The sequence below is a fragment of the Gopherus flavomarginatus genome, chromosome 11 (assembly GCF_025201925.1).
Source record: "Gopherus flavomarginatus isolate rGopFla2 chromosome 11, rGopFla2.mat.asm, whole genome shotgun sequence".
Taxonomy (NCBI): domain Eukaryota; kingdom Metazoa; phylum Chordata; order Testudines; family Testudinidae; genus Gopherus; species Gopherus flavomarginatus.
Genome location: NC_066627.1, coordinates 12,230,169 through 12,251,120, shown reverse-complemented (window position 1 = coordinate 12,251,120; position 20,952 = coordinate 12,230,169). Strand labels below are relative to the sequence as shown.

The following is a 20,952-nucleotide window of genomic DNA, read 5'->3' as shown; positions in this document are numbered from 1 at the left end:
TAGCATTCTCTCAGCCTTGCTCCACTCCCAATACCCTGCTCAGCTCCCTAGCAGCCAGGCCCCTCTTTCTCTACAAGCAGAGAGAGAGTCCTGAGCTTCTGGCTGCCCTGGCCTTCTTATAAGGCCCAGTTAGTCTGTTTGGGGCATGGCCGCAGCTGCAGCCACTTCCCTCAATCAGCCGTGGCTTTGCTCCCAACGTCAACTCTCTCCTGGGCTGTTTCAAGCCCTGCAGGGCAGGAATGGGTACCCACCTCGCTACAATGGGCATGAGATGGAGGGCTTCCGAGAACTCGGCCAGAGTGAGAGGCAGCTCCAGCTGGCCCCGGTCACCTGTGCTGACCTTCGGAAGTCCATCGCAAAGCACTCCGCAGGCATCGATGTTGGTTGGATCCGGGGAGAAAAGACCAGTGAAGAAGGAGGGAAGAAATAAAGGACAGGATCAGGGGCTGGGACAGGACACAAATCTAGGATGGGAAAATGGTCAGGGCAGGGAACAGGGACAAAATCAGGAGCCTGAGCGGTAGAGCTACCGGGACACAATGCCTCTTGACCCGGCATGGTGGTCAAAGGGGCAGCAAGGGGTTGAGTTGCCCCCACAGCGCTAGGCTTAGGCGCCTCACCAACTGAGGCACCCACAGTTACAGCACTGTGGGATGGCGAGGCTGCTGCCTTGCCTCATGGGGAAGGATGCTGGCGGGCGCAGAACCCAGCTGCTTGGCTTCATCCATTGCCTCATTAGGCACAGTGGCGTCAGCCAGATTACCAGTCGTGCATGGGCAGATGGCCAGGTCCTGGGGCATTGCAGTGGCCAAAGCAGGGGCAACCTCCTGAGGCAAGGGAAAAGTGAGAGAGGGGAGTGGCAGATTACAAGGGCTGTGACCGAGGCTCTGTGGTTGGAGTCAAGCCCAGTCCTCAATCTCATTGAAAATAAAATCAAAGTCCTCCTCAACAGCAGTTGGGGCAGTAGCAACTACAGCATCTACAGGGTGCATGGATGGCAAAGCAACAGGGGGGCACCTTCCATAATTTATAATTTCACTGTCCAGCACATGAACTTAGCAAAGTTGCTGCTCACATTGCTAAAACATAGGCATTCCTAAGAAGTCTTAGGCATTAGATATTTAGGTAAATATATTTCAGAAGGCTTGTACAGATATGCCCCAATGTAGTATAAAGTAAGATGGTGTGACAGAACAAGGAAGAGGGATGTTGTGTCCAAGATGTAAGGAACAAGGGAAGGTAACAAACAGATGTCATGAAACATGTAAAATGTACGTAAGCTGTGCATCCCAGTTGTTTGACTCAGTCTATAAATGTTGGGAGACCTCGTCTTAACCTGTTGTGTGGCCGAGGGGACAGCAGAGATTCCCACTGCTGACTGAGCTGCTCCTTGTCACAGAGCACTCATTTTTCAATGTATTTGTGCAAATTGTGCAAATCATTAAGGCTGTGCCTTCTGGGCAATAAACCTGACCAAATGCCTTTGTCACCAAACTGTACCTGTGGTCTTTCTCTATGAGTGTCTTCAAGGTCTGCTGAATTAGCAGGCTGCACTCTCTGCTGGTGCTAATACCACCAGAGCTCCAAGGACAGAAGAATTGAGCTGCTGGGACAGCAGAGACCAACATTCCACTCTGCTGCACCCTAAGAATTAGTGACTTTTAAATGGCCTGGTTGAGACACACTGGCAAGGACTGTGTGTGAAAAGGACATATGGCCATGGTCACTGCTATATAGCAACACATGGTAATCTCTAGGAATGCCTTCTTTTCCTAAAATGGAAATGTAAGTCACCTGCTCAGATCATTAGTTCAAATTAAGTCACCTGCTCAGTCGCAGTCCTGCACTGATCTTAAATTGTTGGTGTCAGGCAGAAAAAAACATGCACTTTAGTGTTTAGGGTTTTAATTTAGGATTAAAGATGCCCATGTCCCATAATTTACTCTGTCACAGACTCTTTGTGTGACCTGTCCCATTTACTTAGAGCCTGATTTTAAAGACATTAGGTGCCTAAAGGAACAGATAACCACCTACCGGGATTTTGAGACATGACTAGGAGATTAACTCCCATTAAAATTGATCAGAGTTAGGTGCATAGCTGCTTTTGAAAACTCCCACTAGATGCCTGAATACCTCTAAAAATCTGGTTGTAAGTAATATAGGGGTCAAACTCCAACTGATTTCAATAGGATTTAGGCACCCAACCTGCCTAGGTTCTTTTAAAAATCCCACTGGGCTCCTATCTTTTTATTTAGGTACCAAAATACTTATAAAACTCTAGACCCTTGTCTCTCAGTGACTCCGTTCCCCATCTGTAAAATGGGGATAATATCACTTCCCTACCAGCCCAGAGTGGTGAGAGGATAAACACATTAATGGTAGTGAGATGCTGGTATACTATGGTGAGGTGGACTGTACAAGCATAAACGGATACCAGTATCTCTTAGGTGTCTTGTGTGAAGTGAATTTGGTGTATCTTGGTTCATAAGAAGTGTCCACAGGGGAAAAAAAATCCATTGTGGTATTAAATTAGGCTAATTTGGTTTTAATGATAGATTTTTCATAGTTGTTTTATTTGTGACAAAAAAATAAATTCTAATTAGTAATATCAGTGTATCAGTGTCAAGCAGTTACTCCTCACACTTAGAATAAAATATCACAAATAAGAGAAGCATGGTTTATTGGTGAAGCATTTCAAGGTGCTCAGACTGCATGATAATGAAATAAACCAATAAAAAGAAAAGTGAGACAACATATAAAATCAAAAATCAAGTACATAAATCACCACAGCAAATATTCAGATTGTGTTAACTTTGGAATGTGTGTAAATTTATTTGGGTAAACTTTATACAAAAAGGATTCATTTTTTCATCAATAGAACGGTTTGTAAGAGGATAGCTAGATAATCACTGAGACTCTTTTACAGTATTCTAGCAGTGTACAAGAAAATGAAAGTGGATGTAATTCTAATTTACACTCAGTTTTATACAGCCAGTTTGGTATAAAGGCCCCTCAGCGTAAGCCAGAATCCGGCCTCCAACCTCTTATATTTATATATGGTCCCATACGCAGGAGCGGTCAGAAAGGGCAGGTGCAGGTAATGGCATGAGATGACAAATACATCACCTCTTAATATGGTCTCACTTGGCATTAAGGTTCTACTTCTAAGTTGTTTAAAAGGAAATAGTACGTGAGCAATAGATGTTATCAGCATGTTACAGATCTGATTAGTATGTGTTGTTGATGGTTATGTGTCTTCAAGATGTTGTTGAATGTTATAAACCATATTTAAAAGCAATTTATTCATCTGTTGGACTCCGTAAAAATTGATTGACCATGAATTAAAATATTTATTAAGCCTTTATAAACTATTTGTAACTGGAACCTTAATATAATGTGGGACCCAAGTTATATGTTGTGTTAATTCCTACACGTCCCCAATTCGGCAAAGCACTTAATCATGTGGCTAACTTTAAGCACGTGAGTTGTCCTAATTTGCTGAATTGCAGCCATATATAAGAGTAGAGATTTGAGTTCCCTTTATGTAGCAATGGGTGCCTCTGTCCTGTATACAGAATGTGGATGCGGTGAGAGGGCAGAGATCAGATTGAAGCTGAAAACGTCAGTGTGAATTTCCTAACATTTAACTCTGAATTATTCCTCATTGTCTTTTGTCAATGAGAGACTCTGGTGCTCAAGGACTGCAGCAAGAGGACCTTCAAATGCTGCTGCTTCCAATGGTGGTATATTGCTTCACTGCTAACCCAGCATTCATCCCATAAGTGTGATGAAAACAATTCTTTGAAGTCAGAAGTTCTTCTCTCCCCATGACCTACCCCAGAGGTTGTTTCACTCTATTACCCTTGATGTCTATTTGTCTAAAAATAAAATAAATCTTTATTCTCATGCTCTTCTTCATAATTGAAAATGCTCATTAGCAGAGGTGTCAAGGGAGATTTCACTTCTTGTCTGCAAGATAAATGATGAAACAGGAGAGATATTCACTGTCTGCTAAGAGAAAGAAGGCAAGACGCACCAAGGATGGCAGCAGCATCAGAGTCTCTAATCAGGAGCAGACAGGTCTCTTTACTGAGAGTTTAGAAGCCCATGAAGTAGGTGGGAATAGAAGACTGCAGCACCTGTATTGTTGTCTTTGGATGAAGTGGTCACAACTGAGCTTTGGGTTTCTTCTGTACCTGTGTTAAGGTAAACACACTTTCCCACTCTCTTAGTTGACAATAAAATTATGCAGTGTAGAAAACCTTTTCCACTCAACCTACCTGATGTAGGATTTTTCTACTCTGGAGCCCTACATAAGTCACAGGGTTATGTAAAGAGTGAACTAGTTTGGTCCTGTTTTAGCTCTAATGCACCTAAGTCCCACTGAAGCCAATGGGACTTAGATACATGCATAAACCTATGCAACACTAAAGTGATATGCTGAAGAAGTTGGTCATGTGCTAAGGCACCTGATCGAATTGGGGCCTTAGAATTGTAGAATACTTTGAAGATGAAAAGGACTCAATACATGTAAATTGTTCATACTATTTTAGTGTTTAAATGGGGAAAATATGTCCTAAAAGAGTCAGACTTATTCTGTAGCAGTCTTGCGGTAAATGAAACTTCAAGACTCTTTTTTATTAAATTGAGGGCTAGAGACACAACCGCGCTACATCACCGCAGCTGCTGTAGTGAGTATGGGGAAGACATACTATGCCCACGCCGCTAGGAGAGCATTCTCCCATTGGCATAATTACTCCACCTCAAGAAGAGGCAGAAATTATGTCGGCAGGAGAGCATATCCTGCCGACATAGTGTGGTGTGGACACCACTTTAAGTCTCTGTAACTTACATGGCTTTTTCACACCTCTGAGCAACGTAAATTACTTCAAATTAAGCGGTAGTGTACACAAGCCCATAGATTAACCATGTGGGAAAACAAAGATGTGTTTATTTACCTTTTCCATGCAAGGCTTTCCTACTGTAAGGGCAGTTTATATTTTGCTGTGGTTGGTCAATAATAAGCCAACTGGAAAATGTCAACTATTTTTCCACAGGACATTTCAATTCCCCTCTCACATATTTTTTTTATATTTCCCATAAAATGTCTTGTTTTTTGAAAGCCAGTCTTGGTTAGAAATAATTAGGTTTTGGTAGACATGTCTGATTTCCAAAAAACATTTTTCTGAAAACTGAACCGAGAAATTGCATTTTTTTAATTAAAAGAGAAAAAATATCCCCACATTTTGTGTTTTTTTCAAGAAAAAAATATTTTTACAAAAAAATGAATAGTTTCCATTACAACTGTTCCTTTTGTCAAAAAACCTTTTATCATTTTAAAATATTTCAATTTAAAAGTTTCAATTAACTAGTAAGAGTCAACAAATATACATTGTGAATTTCCTTTAAATTAAATATTATTATTAGCACAAACCCAGATATCTGTAGTGCAATTTTAAGCTGGATATTTATCTTCTAGATGCTATAGTTGAGACTACCAGCCTCAGGACATCCTATAACAAGCAGGAGAAATCTCACGGCCTGCCTCAGGTTGACATACAGCCTTCTGCCCTAGCTCACAGCAGAGAGTTGAGGGATTTGAATCTACAGCTGTGAATAGAGCTGTGAACCCCTCTATTCAGCACTGGTGAGGCCACACCTGCAGTATTGTGTCTAGTTTCGGTCCCCTCACTACAGAAGGGATGTGGACAAATTGGAGAGAATCCAGTGGAGGGCAATGAAAATGATTAGGGGGCTGGGGCACATGACTTGCAAGGTGAGGCTGAGGAAACTGGAGTTATTTAGTGTGCAGAAGAAAAGAGTGAGGGGGGATATGATAGCAGCCTTCAGCTACCTGAAGGGGGGGTTCCAAAAAGGATGGACCTTATCTCTTCTCAGTGGTGGCAGATGACAGAACAGAAGCAATGGTCTCAAGTTGCAATGGGGGAGATCTAGGTTAGATATTAAGAAACACTATTTCACTAGGAGGGTGGTGAAGCACTGAAATGGTTTACCTTGGGAGGTGGTGGAATCTCTATCCAAACAGGTTTTTAAGGCCCGGCTTCACAAAGCCCTGGCTGGGATGATTTACTTGGTGTTGGTCCTGCTTTAAGTAGGGGATTGGACTAGACGACCTCCTTAGGTCTCTTCCAACCCTAATATTCTATTATTCTATGATTCTAACACCTGCAGTCATGGTATCTCCTTTCATAGATCATAAGAACATAAGAACATAAGCATAGCCATACTGGGTTTGCCAATGGTCTATGTAGGTCAGTATCTTGTCTTCCACTATTGACCAGTACCTGAACTTCAGAGGGAGTGAAGAGAACCTGGCAATTATAGCTTCCTGGCTTCTGGCAGTCAGAGGTTTTGGGTCACCCAGAGCATAGGGTTGCATCCCTGATAATCTTGGCTTCTAGCCACTGATGGTTTTGAAAGCCCCAGACTTCACTTCCTTTTATTTACTTTATTCAGAGAACCATCTAGCCTCTCCTCAAATTGTTTTGTTTCTTTCATGTATTTTATAGAGTCAGAGATTCTCAGGCCAGATGGACCACTGTGATCTCATGAGTTCTACATGAGTCTGACCTCATGTAGAACACAGGACTTCCACAAAATAATTCCTGTCTGAACTAGATCATATCTTGTGGAAAAATAACCACTCTTGATTTAAAAATTGCAAGTGATGGAGAATCCACCACAAGCTTTGGAAAGATGTTCAATTGATTAATTATCTGTTGAAATTACACTTTATTTTCAGTTTGAATTTGTCTATGAAGTGTCAAGTTCCCATATTCCTGTGTGTGTGCTGATGGTTCAGTTAATATAGAGAGCCACATAATGGAGATTCAAATAAACAGGTTTCTACTGTATTTCTCATTAAGTGGAAATTCTCCCCAAGAAGACCCTGGTGGCTGCCGGGACTGATGGTTTTTGTCACTTTCACAATTTCAGTTAAAATATAATACTGATAAATATCATTGCAGGTGATGAGAAGGTGGTAACCAGTGTTACAGACTTACGCCTTGACTACTTATTTCCATCATTTTAACGTTTTGGGTTGTGGGGAATGGCTGGACACAAGAGCAATCTTTCTGTCTGTGCAATTGTAATTACAGACACAGACATAATGTAAATAAGTAGATAAAACATGCATTTTGCCAGCTGATTTTTAGCCCATGTTGAAGAGAACAGTCAATGCAATAACAAAAAACAAATTGCATACCAATTTAAAACTAATTCTTTTTAATGCTCTCTTTTGAAGTTAAGATGTGACTTGATTACAGTTTGCAAGTACCTACATGGGGAACTAGAATTTAATAAAGACAAATTCTCTGTCTGAAATACACAACATAGTCTCTCAAGGTCCTTTCCAGTGCTACGTTTCTATCATTCAAGGATCTATATTAGACAAAATCAAGACTGGACTCTATATGTAGAGGATGTTTCTTCGCCCATTTGTTAAGAGGTGGGGTAGAAGAGAAGATCATACAATGATTATGTCTGTCATTTGTTGGGTTTAAGGATGGATCTTTTCATGGATTTTTAAGACATAGGATTTTCTAAGAAGTAGCAGAAATTAAGGTACACAAATACCATTTCACGTCAACCTTAGCTGTATGCTTAACTCCCTTAGATGCCTTTAAAAATTCCAACTCATGATTCTAGACACCCTGGCACTCAATTGTGAGTCTTCCAACCAACCATTTTAGTCTTAGCCAACTGACTTGTGTTATGTAATATTTATGGAATTACATTTATATTGCTGCATGAAAACTTAAGATCATTTTCATCAAATAATGTCACAGACTTCCATTTAATTGTCCTAGATACACCTCATGGCAAAAACAGACCAGGGAAATCAAACAACCATCACAGAATTTATCCTCCTGGGATTTGGGAGTCATCCTGGACTGCATGTTTTTCTTTTCCTGCTGTTTCTAGTGATCTACATTCTCACTGTGGCTGGAAACGTCCTCATCATTGTGCTAGTTGTGGCTGATCAGCACCTTCACACCCCCATGTACTTCTTCCTGGGGAATTTGTCCTGCTTGGACACCTGCTACACTTCCATCATCCTGCCTAGGATGATGGCCAGTTTCCTGACAAATGAATATGTCATTTCAGTAAATGGCTGTTTCTTGCAATATTATTTCTTTACCTGGCTAGCAGGATCTGAGTGTTGTCTCTTGTCTGTCATGTCGTATGATAGATATGTAGCAATATGCAAACCACTGCAGTATGCAACTCATATGAATGGCAAATTCTGCCTCCATCTAGCAGCAGGGTCTTGGATCAATGGGATGGTGGCTAGTGCTATATTAACATCTCTGATGTCATGTTTAATCTTCTGCGGCCCCAGTGAAATTGACCATTTCTTTTGTGATTTCACCCCAGTGATTAAACTCTCCTGCAGTGACACCCGCCTGATCGAACTTGTCACTTTAGTCCTGGCCTCCATATTCACCCTGCCCCCATTTCTATTGACTCTCATCTCCTATGTTTGCATCATCATCACGATCCTGAGAATTCCATCTACCACTGGGAGGCAAAAAGCATTTTCCACCTGCTCCTCCCACCTCATTGTGGTGACCATTTTCTATGGGACCCTGAATATTGTGTACCTGTCTCCAAAAAACCCCACTCTGAGAGACCTAAACAAAGTCTTCTCCGTCTTCTACACAGTTCTGACTCCTCTAGTCAACCCCATCATCTACAGCCTGAGAAATAAAAATGTCAAGGAGGCTTTGGCACATGTTAGGAGTGAGTGTGTGGCCTTGACAAGAGATCAGAGAATCCATGCTAATTTTTAAAGTACACTGAAAATGGAAACAATCATAGCTAAACAAGTCTGGCCTGTGATCTCTGACCTTACAGTCTGGCAGGGAGCCAGGTTATGATTCACTCTCATCTGGCTTCTGTTATTGCTTCTCTTTCATTTTGAGTTTTAGAAAAGGGATGGTGATGGCAAGGGACAAGGGCAGGTTCTGTTGCAGCGCACGGCTGGATGGTGGCTTTTAGAAATGGGCTGAGGATCCTGTCAGATAGATGGATGAACAGGATGAAATCCAGACTCAGAGGCTTGGATACACAGAGGGGCTGAGGTGCCTAATTCCAGATTTAGGAGCCTGCATCCCATTTTTAGGCACTACCAAAATGCACAAAATGACATCTGATGGGTGCCTCACCCAATAGGTGCCTAAACTCACTCAGCACCAACATTTTTGCACCTATCTTCCTGCCTTTGCGCATGTGCACTGCTGCTTTTATCTAGGCCTCGGGGCACCTACAGTCTCCCTCATAACGTTTAGCCCGGGGTTTCGGGCACTCACCTGGGATATGAGAGAACTCCTGTTGCAGTTCCCACTGTGCCTGCTGAGGGAAAGGTTTTGAAGAGGGATCAGCCACTTTTCAGGTGAGTGCTCTAACCGTCAGGCTATAAAGTTTTTTTGCTTTTTCTATGTCCCAATTAATATGTAATTATTCAATTATTTAATTAAAGTGGAGCCACTCTGACAGGAGAGGTTGAGGAAGACCCATATCTGAATATCCCATAGCCCAGGGGGGGCTCCAGGCTATAAGGGAGCTCAGTGTCTCAACACCTTTGTACATCACTTTGTGGATCTGGGCCAAAGTTCCTTAAGACAAATGGAGGGGAGGAAGCCTAGTTGTGTAGGAGATATGGGACAAAGACTTAGGCTGGGGATTTCAAAGGAGCTTAAGGGTCTTAGGCATCTAACTCCTATTGTATTTCAGCTTGGACAGCTAAATCCATGGCATTATTTGAAAAATTTCAGCATAAATACAGAGCAAATTATGCATGTAGCTTTTTGTACCTGATGGATTATATGTATTATAATTTTAAAAATTTGTTTCTATTGGAAATAAAATAACCTTTCTGCTGATACCTTACAAGGCTTGCTTTATATGTGAGATTACGATTATATGAAAATGAGGAATATGGGGGTTACAGTACGCTCCACCAAGGTATAGAATGTCACACACACTCCAAGACTATTGTGGATTTGGAAGTACTGGTCCTTACATTATCTCGAGAAAATCGGTTCTACAAAGCATAAAAAAGAGCACACTTTAGAGGATCTAAAACCACGCAGAAGAGGATAATGGTTTATGCAGACAGAAACACATGTACACTTGTGTGTATGCACACATCAGCTAGTGTAAACATTCTAGCATAGTCTATAAAACCATTGAGTTAGTGCATCACAATGTATCGTCCACTTCTGGGGAAAGCTGTCTCACCTTGACCTGAATTATTTTGGTGTTTTGAGGGAAGCCTAAGACTAACAATTTCTTTCTTATTGCAAATCCTGTGGGGAAGATTGTTGTTCCCAGTTCAGTTCAAAGTATTTAAGAAGTACAGTTGAGTCTCAAAACTTTTTAATAAGGTCTCACTTCAACCCATGACCATTAACCTTTTATGTCTCCAAAGCTTTGTTTTTATTAATGCCTCATGCCACTGACTTGTGTTTTCCCAAATGTAATTTCACTTAGTGAATTAACCTAATGAGCCTCTGGTGGAAAATCTTTCATCATATTATGAAGCACTAGTTTATCTTTCAGAGTGATGACAATGGGCCAGATTGCCAGCTGGATTACATTGATGTGAACTCCATCGGAGTGAGTGGGCCAGAGCCCCAGCTGGTGTAAACCAATGAATCTCCATTGGGGTTAGTGAACAACATTCTCCTCTGATGTAAATTGACGTAGCTCTGCTGGATCTGTGGACCAGATCCCCAGTTGGTAGGCATAAGCTGTAGCTCCATTGGAGTCAATGGGCCAGATCCCCAGCTGATGCAAATTGATGTAGCCTCATTAAAGTAAACAGAGCTATGACTTTACTAGAACTGAGAATCTATCCCTATAGCTGCCTCTTTCTTATCCCTTAATTTCTGCAGCCATGTAGAGCTCTGGGTATGGTATAGCTACCCCCTTTTTCCACCCTAGAGCTTCTGCTGATAGCTGCACAACATTATGCAGTATAGCTGCTCCTTTTTTATATCAATCATGCAATACAGTATGCATGCTAAGTTCTCATCAGTGATCCTATGCAGCCATGCAGCATGTAGACAGCACAGCTGCTGTATCTCCTTCCTTCCCAGGCTGAGGCAGGAAGGTCTGGTGGTTTAGGCACTAGAAAAAATAATTTGTTTCCTAGCTCTGTCACCTATTTTCTGTGTGGCCTTCCAGGAAAAAAGTGGAAATGGGTATGTCCAGTGTTGTCCATCCTTGGGCTAGTGGGCTTAGGATCCTGGACAGCATCCCTTGGGGTGAAATCCTATTTTTTCATCTCATGACTATGCCTACAGTTTGAAGTGTAATAGATATGTGTCGCTATACATATTTGTAACTATATAAATACTCTATGATGGAAAAACACGTCTAGTCATTCCCCAGAATCTGTCTGTCACCATCTGAACCCCACACAGGTCCACTCCAAGTTGTGACTTCCTTTGAAAATGTGTTTTTAATGGCATCAAGTAAGATGGTTACACACAACCTCCATGAAAATGCAGTCTTTTGTGTAAACCAATTTTATTTTTGAATGAACTTCCTCTCAAGGTAGCATCTTCTGGCACAGAGAAACTTTGCAATGCAACCAGTCAAATTAAGAGGCTTTGGGTTTTATGGGGTAGCAAATGGGTGAGAGGCCATGAGATGGGAATGGGACCTCTTGCTTTCTCATCACCAAGGAATAGAAAGCTGCTCTTTTACTCTCTCCTTTGTTTCTATTAGCTGGAATGAAGCTACAGGAGGGTCTCACTTGTGATGGCTGCTGAGAGGTGCATGGAAAGAGCTACACAGATGAAGCTGTAGTTGTTCTATGCTAATCTGAGCCCACCAATAAACCTTCTCAGATATAATCTGAGAAACAAGGAAGTGTTTAGTTTAGTCTAGTTGCAATGATCCTCAAGAATCCTTCCATGATGTCTCAGATACGGGCTTCTGGCAGGCAGAACACCTCCTGGGAAGTCAGGTCAGGCAGGCAGATGGCCAGAGTCAATAAAGTGGCCCTTCCAATCAGGGCAGCATGACCTAATGTCCAGATTAAGTAAAGCTGTCCCACTCTATAAAACTGTGTGGACTATTGACCCATTGGGGAAGTGAGGCACCACTCAGGGGTTTGTGGTGCCCAGGTTGGGGGACTCAGACCCTCCCTTCTTCTACAAGTCCCACCCCAGGTCTCTCGCAGTGGTGGGGGTGCTCACCACCAAGTCAGCGCACATCCTCATGAAACACACTGACTGGTTCCCCTGTTCACTCACCAGAGAAAAGTCCAAGTCTCCTGGGCTGCTTCCTACCCTTTCTCCCCCAGTGATTTTCCACAGAATCTCCAGGTCTCTGGTGCTTCAAGTGGCATAGCTCCTGCCAGCGCGGACTCTTCTCTGGGCTTCTCAGGCAGTCTGGGGTCTGTCTGGAGCTCTGCATGCTCGGGACCTGTACTTGGGGCCTGGAGCAGCTCCCTGGAGAGAGCCTGCAGTCTGCATCCTCCTGCTTCAGCAGCCTGCCCACACTTAGTTGGGCTGCTTTCTTTTATACTCTGCCTCCAGGCTGAACAGGCCCAGCAGAGTCAGACAGCTGGGGCTTCCTCAGCCTGAAAAGCACAGTTAACCCTTTAGGGGCTGGTTCAGGTTAGGTACACCCCATCACACCTGATCAGAAGCCTCACTGGTGAAAGATTATTACCCAATCTGCCAGCTTCATTACACTGAGCAGGTTCCCGAAGCACTTCAAGCAAAACACACTGGTTTAGGTAAAGCATATAACATATTTATTAACTACAGCAAGACAGATTTTAAGTGATTATAAGTTATAAACATACAGATCAAAGTTGGTTACCCAAGAAATAAAAGCAAAATTACAATCTGAGTACTATAAACTAGACAGGATTTGACTCAAACAATGTCTCACCATGATGGTATATTTCCTTCAAACACAGACTGGGATTTCTCTTTTCAGCCTGGGGCCACCACTCCTGTTCAAAACCTTTTTCCACAAAATATCTTTATGGGTGTTGAGTTGTGGGGGGAATGAGACCAAGCAATGGTGTCACTTCCTCCCTTTATAGCTTCTTCCAGCTTGCTGGGAAAATCCTTTGCTATGATGTGAGTAAAGCAGTCTCCATTCTCTATGTGCTTCCTCTGAGAAGCCTTCATTGTAGGCTCGCCGACCTCATCAAGAGGGCTTTAAACTAGAAAGTTGGGGGAGATGGTTGGGAAATGTTCGGGAGATCTCCACGCCAGAATATAACCTGGAGAGGGAAGTAAACAAAGTGAGCGGGGATACCCTTGCGGCCCCAAGATTTGATCCAAGGAGGAATAGTGGAGTAGAAACCAGAGTAACGGGTGATGCTGGTGGTAGAAAGTTTGTGCACGACGGGGGAAAGAATGTCACTGACGCCAAACGCCGAAAATTAAAAGGTTTGTACACTAATGCAAGGAGCCTAGGTAACAAGATGGAGGAACTGGAGTTACTCGTGCAGGAAGTGAAGCCGGATATTGTAGGGATTACCGAAACCTGGTGGAATAGTACTCATGACTGGAGCACGGGTATTGAAGGCTATGTGCTGTTCAGAAAAGACAGGAAGAAAGGCAAAGGTGGTGGAGTAGCCTTGTACATCAATGATGAAATTAAATGTAGCGAAATAAGATGCGATGGAATGGATAAGACAGAGTCCGTCTGGGCAAAAATCACGCTGGGTAAAAAAGCAACTAGAGCTTCCCCTGAGATAGTGCTTGGGGTGTGCTTCAGACCGCCGGGATCGGATTGGGATATGGATAGAGACCTCTTTAATGTCTTTAATGAAGTAAACACAAAGGGGAAATGTGTGATTATGGGGGACTTCAACTTCCCGGATATAGACTGGAGGACGAGTACTTGCACGAATAATAGGGGTCAGATTTTTCTGGATGTGATAGCGGATGGATTTCTTCATCAAGTAGTTGAAGCACCTACGAGAGGGGATGCCATTTTAGACTTGGTGTTGGTGAGCAGTGAGGACCTCATAGAAGAAATGGTGGTAGGGGACAACCTTGGTTCGAGTGATCATGAGCTGATTCAGTTCAAACTAGATGGAAGGATAAACAAATGTAGATCTGCGATTAGGGTTTTTGACTTCTCGAGGGCTAATTTTAAAGAGTTAAGGAAATTAGTTAGGGAAGTGGATTGGACGGAGGAATTAGTGGATTTAAATGTGGAGGAGGCCTGGAATTACTTTAAGTCACAGCTGCGGAGACTGTCGGAAGCCTGCATCCTGAGAAAGGGGAAAAGAACCATGGGCAGGAGTTGTAGGCCAAACTGGATGAGCAAGCAACTCAGAGAGGGGATTAGACAAAAGCAGAAAGCTTACAGGGAGTGGAAGGAAGGCAGGATCAGTAAAGAAAGCTACCTTGCTGAGGTCAGAACATGTAGGAATAAAGTGAGGAAGGCTAAAAGCCACATTGAACTGGAACTTGCAAAGGGAATCAAAACCAATAGTAAAAGGTTCTACAGCCACATAAATAAGAAGAAAACAAAGAAAGAAGAAGTGGGGCCGCTATACACTGAGGATGGAATGGAGGTTAAGGATAACCTAGGCATGGCCCAACATCTAAACAAGTACTTTGCCTCGGTTTTTAATAAGACTAGTGAGGAACCTTGCGATGATGGAGGGATGATAAACGGGAATGTGGATATGGAAGTGGATATTACTGCAACTGAGGTAGAGGCCGTACTTGAACAGCTCGATGGGACTAAGTCGGAGGGCCCGGACAATCTCCACCCGAGGATATTAAAGGAACTGGCGCGTGAAATTGCGAGCCCGTTAGCGAGAATTTTTAAGCAATCGATAAACTCGGGGGTTGTGCCGTATGACTGGAGGATTGCTAATGTAGTTCCTATTTTTAAGAAAGGGAATAAGAGTGATCCGGGTAATTATAGGCCTGTTAGCTTGACGTCTGTAGTATGTAAGGTCTTGGAAAAAATTTTAAGGGAGAAAGTAGTTAAGGACATAGAGGTCAATGGTAATTGTGACGAATTGCAACACGGATTTACTAAAGGTAGATCGTGCCAAACCAATCTGATCTCCTTCTTTGAGAAGGTGACGGATTACTTAGATAAAGGAAATGCGGTAGATATAATTTACCTAGATTTCAGTAAGGCGTTCGACACGGTTCCGCACACGGAGCTGTTAGTTAAATTGGAAAAGCTGGGAGTGAATATGAAAGTTGTAAGGTGGATAAGGAACTGGTTAAAGGGGAGACTCCAGAGGGTCATATTGAAAGGTGAACTGTCGGACTGGAAGGAGGTCACCAGTGGAGTCCCTCAAGGATCGGTTTTGGGACCGATCTTATTTAACCTTTTTATTACTGACCTTGGCACAAAGAGCGGGAATGTGCTAATAAAGTTTGCGGATGACACGAAGCTGGGGGGTATTGCTAACACGGAGAAGGACAGGGATACTATTCAGGAAGATCTGAACCACCTTGTAAACTGGAGTAATAGAAATAGGATGAAATACAATAGTGAAAAGTGCAAGGTCATACATTTAGGAATTAATAATAAGAATTTTGGATATACGTTGGGGGCGCATCAGTTGGAAGCGACGGAGGAAGAGAAGGACCTTGGGGTACTGGTTGATAGCAGGATGACTATGAGTCGCCAATGTGATATGGCTGTTAAAAAAGCAAATGCGATTTTGGGATGCATCAGGCGGGGTATTTCCTGCAAGGATAAGGATGTGTTAGTACCGTTGTATACGGCGTTGGTGAGACCCCATCTGGAATACTGTGTGCAGTTCTGGTGTCCCATGTTCAAGAAGGATGAATTCAAACTGGAACAGGTTCAGAGACGGGCTACGAGGATGATCCGAGGAATGGAAAAACTGCCTTATGAAAGGAGACTCAAAGAGCTTGGCTTGTTTAGCCTGGCCAAAAGAAGGCTGAGGGGGGATATGCTCGCCCTATATAAATATATCAAGGGGGTTAACGTTAGGGAGGGAGAGGAATTATTTAAGTTTAGTACTAATGTAGCCACGAGGACGAATGGGTATAAACTGGATATTAGGAAGTTTAGACTTGAAATTAGACGAAGGTTTCTGACCATTAGGGGAGTGAAGTTCTGGAATAGCCTTCCGAGGGAAGTAGTAGGGGCAAAAGACTTTCCTGGCTTTAAGACAAAGCTTGATAAGTATATGGAGGGGATGTTATGATAGGATCGTTAATTTGGGCAATTGATCTTGAATTACCACCAGACAGGTCTGCTCAATGGTCTGCGGGGAGATGTTGCATGCGATGGGTACTGAGTTGCTGCGGAGAATTCCTTCTTGGGTGCTAGCTGGTGACTCTTGCCCACATGCTCAGGGTTTAGCTGATCGCCATATTTGGAGTCGGGAAGGAATTTTCCTCCAGGGCGGATTGGCAGGTGCCCTGGAGGTTTTTCGCCTTCCCCTGCAGTGTGGGGCACGGGTCGCTTGCTGGTGGTGTCTCTGCAGCTTGAGGTCTTCAAACCATTTTTGAGGATTTCAATAACTCGGTCCTGGGATAGGGGTTGTTATAAAATTGGATGGGTGGGGTTCTGTGGCCTGCCTTGTGCAGGAGGTCAGACTAGATGATCAGATTGGTCCCTTCTGATCTATGAGTCTATGAGTCTATGAGTATACAAATCCTGTGATAGTCCTTAGCAGTGTGGATTCCCTTTACTAGGCCTTTAGCACTGGCTGTCTTCTCCATTCTTCTACCTGAAAGGCTGGTTGTGGGTGTTTTCAATCTTACAATATATTTCAGTAACACACACATAGCAAACTTCATAACTTCCCATACAGTGATACAGGATACAGTGATAAAATGCAACAGGATATTAATTTTTTTTATATTAAGATTTTTGAAATGATACCTCACCAGGCATACTTTTATCATAGTCACAGCCAATGGAAAATATGGGGGTGCCAAGGTACTACTGTGGTACTAGAGAGTCTAACAGGGACATGATAGCAGTTTCCAAGTACATAAAAGATTGTTACGAGGAGGAGGGAGAAAAATTATTCTCCTTAACCTCTGAGGATAGGACAGGAAGCAATGGGCTTAACTTGCAGCAAGGGAGGTTTAGGTTGGACATTAGGAAAAACTTCTTAACTGTCAGGGTGGTTAAGCACTGGAATAAATTGCCCAGGGAGGTTATGGAATCTCCATCACTGGAGATTTTTAACAGCAATTTATTTAAACAGCTGTAAGGGAGGGTCTTGATAATACTTAGTCCTTCCATGTGTGCAGGAAACTTGACTGATCCTACGATTCTATGATTCTAGGATAAATATAGAAATAGGGCCCCGTTGCACTTATATGATGGTCACCATCTTGGCTGGCACCTTGTGGTTGCATCAGGGACCAGCAGAGATAAGGTTGCAGCTTGATCTAAAGAGACAGGCTCCCTGGTAGGGGTGTGACAGACTCACCTGTTCTGGGGATTGGACTCAGAGGGGATTTGTAACACACAAATACCAGTGAGTGGCATATGTACGAGTGACTCTGTGTGGCTGATTTATCTGAACTGAATCACCTCCCACATCCTGGAGGCCTGGGCAGTCCAGACTTTCCCACTAATCCCATGTCATTGTTATTGTAGTTTATTCTCAGGTACACGCGGTCACTCAGATTCTCATACTCCAGAAATGTGCTCCTAACCCAGGCTAACACAGAGTGGCTCCTTATTACCATCTAGTGGTCAGAGCTCGTACAGCAGCTTATGAGTCTGCTGTGTTCTCCATACTAGTTCACATAGTGCTTGTAGCAAAGGCAGTATGGAATCCTCCTTGAAAATGGACAGGCCCTGTGCTGAAGCCATACATAGCTTCTATCAAAGGACATTATCATCTAGTGCCACACAATAGCATACAGCCAAACACACACAATATTGTACAGCCCACGTATACACAAACACACAGTAGAGTCCAGTCTGCATGCAAACACACAATCATGTTCAGGTCATGTACACATGCAAAACCACAACAGTGTCGAGTCTAGATTTACACTGATATAATCAGCATGCAGCTCTAAAGGCTTATCTGCAAAGTGAGAGGCAAGCCATAACTCACAACAGTATGGCTGTCAACCAATAGTATTAATAGATTCCAAGGCCAGAAGGGACCATTGTGATCATCCAATCTGATTTCTTGACCACAAAACTTGGTAAATGGTTCCACTGGTTAAGAATTTACACCTTATTTGTACTCTGAATTTGTCTAACTTCAACTTTCAGTCTTTGGACCATGTTATACCTTTGGTTGTTAGACTGGAGAGCCCATTATGAAGCATTTGTTCCCATGTAGGTATCTGTATTCTGTGCTCAAGTCAGTCCTTGACGTTATCTTTGTTAATCTGAATAGATTGAGCTCCTTGAAAAATGTACATGTCAGAGCCACAGCTTGTGTAAATTGTCATATTAGCACCGGCTTCAATGGGCCCAGTCCCTGGCTGGTGTAAATGGATGTAGCTCCATTGAAATCAGGAAGCCAGACCTTCATAAGATGTAAATTGGTTAAGCACTATCAAGTGAATAGAACTACACTTGTTTGCTAAGGATCTAGCCCTAATTGTTAAGGTCTGATTATTTTCTCACATAGGCCAGTTTTATGACAGTCTAACTCCTTTGATATCATGTGGAACAGACGGACATATCGGAGCCCTCAGAAGTGGCAGAGGAAGGCTTTTATAAGTAGGGGCTTTGCCAGTAGATAGAGGAACATGGTCATTCCACTCTATTTGACATTGATGAGGCCTCATCTGGAGTACTGTGTCCAGTTTTGGGCCCCACCCTATAAGGAGGATGTGGAAAAACTGAAAAGAGCCCAGCAGAGGGCAACAAAAATGATTAGGGGGCTGGAGTACATGAATTATGAGGAGAGGCTGAGGGAACTGGGATTATTTAGTCTCCTGAAGAGAAGAATGAGGGGGGATTTGGTAGCTGCTTTCAGCTACATGAAAGGGGGTTCCAAAGAGGATGGATCTAGACTGTTCTCAGTGGTAGCAGATGACAGAACAAGGAGTAATGGTCTCAAGTTGCAGTGGGGGAGGTTTAGGTTGGATATTAGGGAAAACTTTTTCACTAGGAGGGTGGTGAAACACTGGAATGGGTTACCTAAAGAGGTGGTGGAATCTCCTTCTTTAGAGGTTTTTAAGGTCAAGCTTGACAAAGCCCTGGCTGGGATGATTTAGTTGGAGATTGGTCCTGCTTTGAGCAAGGGGTTGGACTAGATGACCTCCTGAGGTCCCTTCCAACTCTGATATTCTATGATTCTATGATTATTTTTCAAAAGTGCCCCAATAATTTCCTAGAGGCACCTAAATATCCTTAAAACTTGGCCTTAGTAACTTGGGAGTCTAAGGACTTCTTTAAGCTTTTAGCACTATAGCGGTATAGCTGTAGCCTAGTCCATGTCTTTTTAGGGATCCTTCAGCATTAGCATTTGCCATTTTGTTACTATTAAGACAATAATTATTTTGAGCCGTATTTTAAAATGTTGCTTTTCTCTAGTTCCAATCTTGAAAAGCGACCGAACTAGGCAGACTTTTCTGTCTTGAAGTTCTCAGACTATTTTTAGAGCACATGGATTGTACATCAGTAGAGAGACTGTGTTGTGGAAGGTTCCTCTCTCATTTGTGATCCTCTGCCTGTCCACCCAGACAAAATTATGGAGACTATCCACATTGCCATTCAACATCACATAACATCTCTACACAAGCTACAGAAATTGTTCATATGGAAATGTGATATTAGGATAGCATTAGTAACTGGATCAGTGTGAAATAAACAGTTTTAAGATGGCATGCAGCATTGCACCTGCAGTCTAAAGTGCCTTTTATTTTCATGTTGTCTGCTCTAATATATATGTAGAATTGCTGAAAGAATGAAAGAACGAAAGACTGTCAGGCCATCCATCCCTATGGTAGTTGAAATTCAGATACAGAAAATCTCTGCAACACTGAATTCCTCCAAAGTTCTGTCCCCAATCAGAATGAATTGCTCCTTAACCATTAAAAGTTACACTCTGGCAATTAATTCCATAGGACAAAGAGCTAAGAAAGTGCCGATTGGATAGAAACTTTTGTCTCTCATTCAGTTCAGATTCACAGGCAAAAAAAATGGATTTGAAATTGTTTAAGGGAACAGATCCCCAGCTGGTGTAAATCAATAGTAGCTCCGGTGGAGTCAATGAGGCCTGATTCCCAACTCGTGAAAAGTGACATAGCTTCATGGTCATCTTAGGGCCAGATCCCCAGCTAATGTAAAACTAAGTATCTCCACTGAAATCAAAGGACCACATCTCCACTTTGTATGAAGATCCCTAACTACTCGGAACTCAATGAAACTGTATCAGTTTACACTATTTTAGGAGATTGTGCTGAGCTTTTAGTGTTTGCCTCCAGGTACCTCTTAGTGACCAACATCAAACACCCAGAGAAGTCTCAGCTGTGGGTTCCTCTGGAGGCTGCATCCCAAGAGCTGCTGACAAAATGTAGGAGGAAAAACAATCTCTACTCCCCGAGAGCTGTTTATGTGGCATTAATGAAGGAACAGGCCATTTCGGGCCAGCTGGGGCTCTGGTGGCACTGGGCTCTGAGCTATTGTAGGTCACATGTCTATGCTACCAATATATATTCTATTTGGCAATCTTCTTGGGATGCCATACGGGATTCAGCCCTGCCTTGTTTTTAACCAAGGATCCTTGCAGGGAAGCTGCCATCATGTGAGATCCAGGCTGGGTGCTCTTCCCCTTCTGTTGGGTTAGAGTCAGATAGGGAAGTTTGTCAAGGTGGATTGTTCCTGAGATGAGATCAGAGCTGGGCTCACTGCCCTGGTGACCAGATTCAGCTATTTAGCTCCAGGCAAGGTACATCCTGCTCTATGACTGTGTCTGAATCCTGCACAAGCCAGGATCAATTTCAGAGATGG

General features: G+C 42.9%; 1 pseudogene; it reads left to right on the top strand.

Annotated features, from left to right (window-relative positions):
* The first annotated feature begins 3,980 nt into the window (after positions 1 to 3,980).
* On the top strand, positions 3,981 to 8,816 carry LOC127030773 (olfactory receptor 10A7-like; annotated as a pseudogene).
* Positions 8,817 to 20,952: the final 12,136 nt, after the last annotated feature.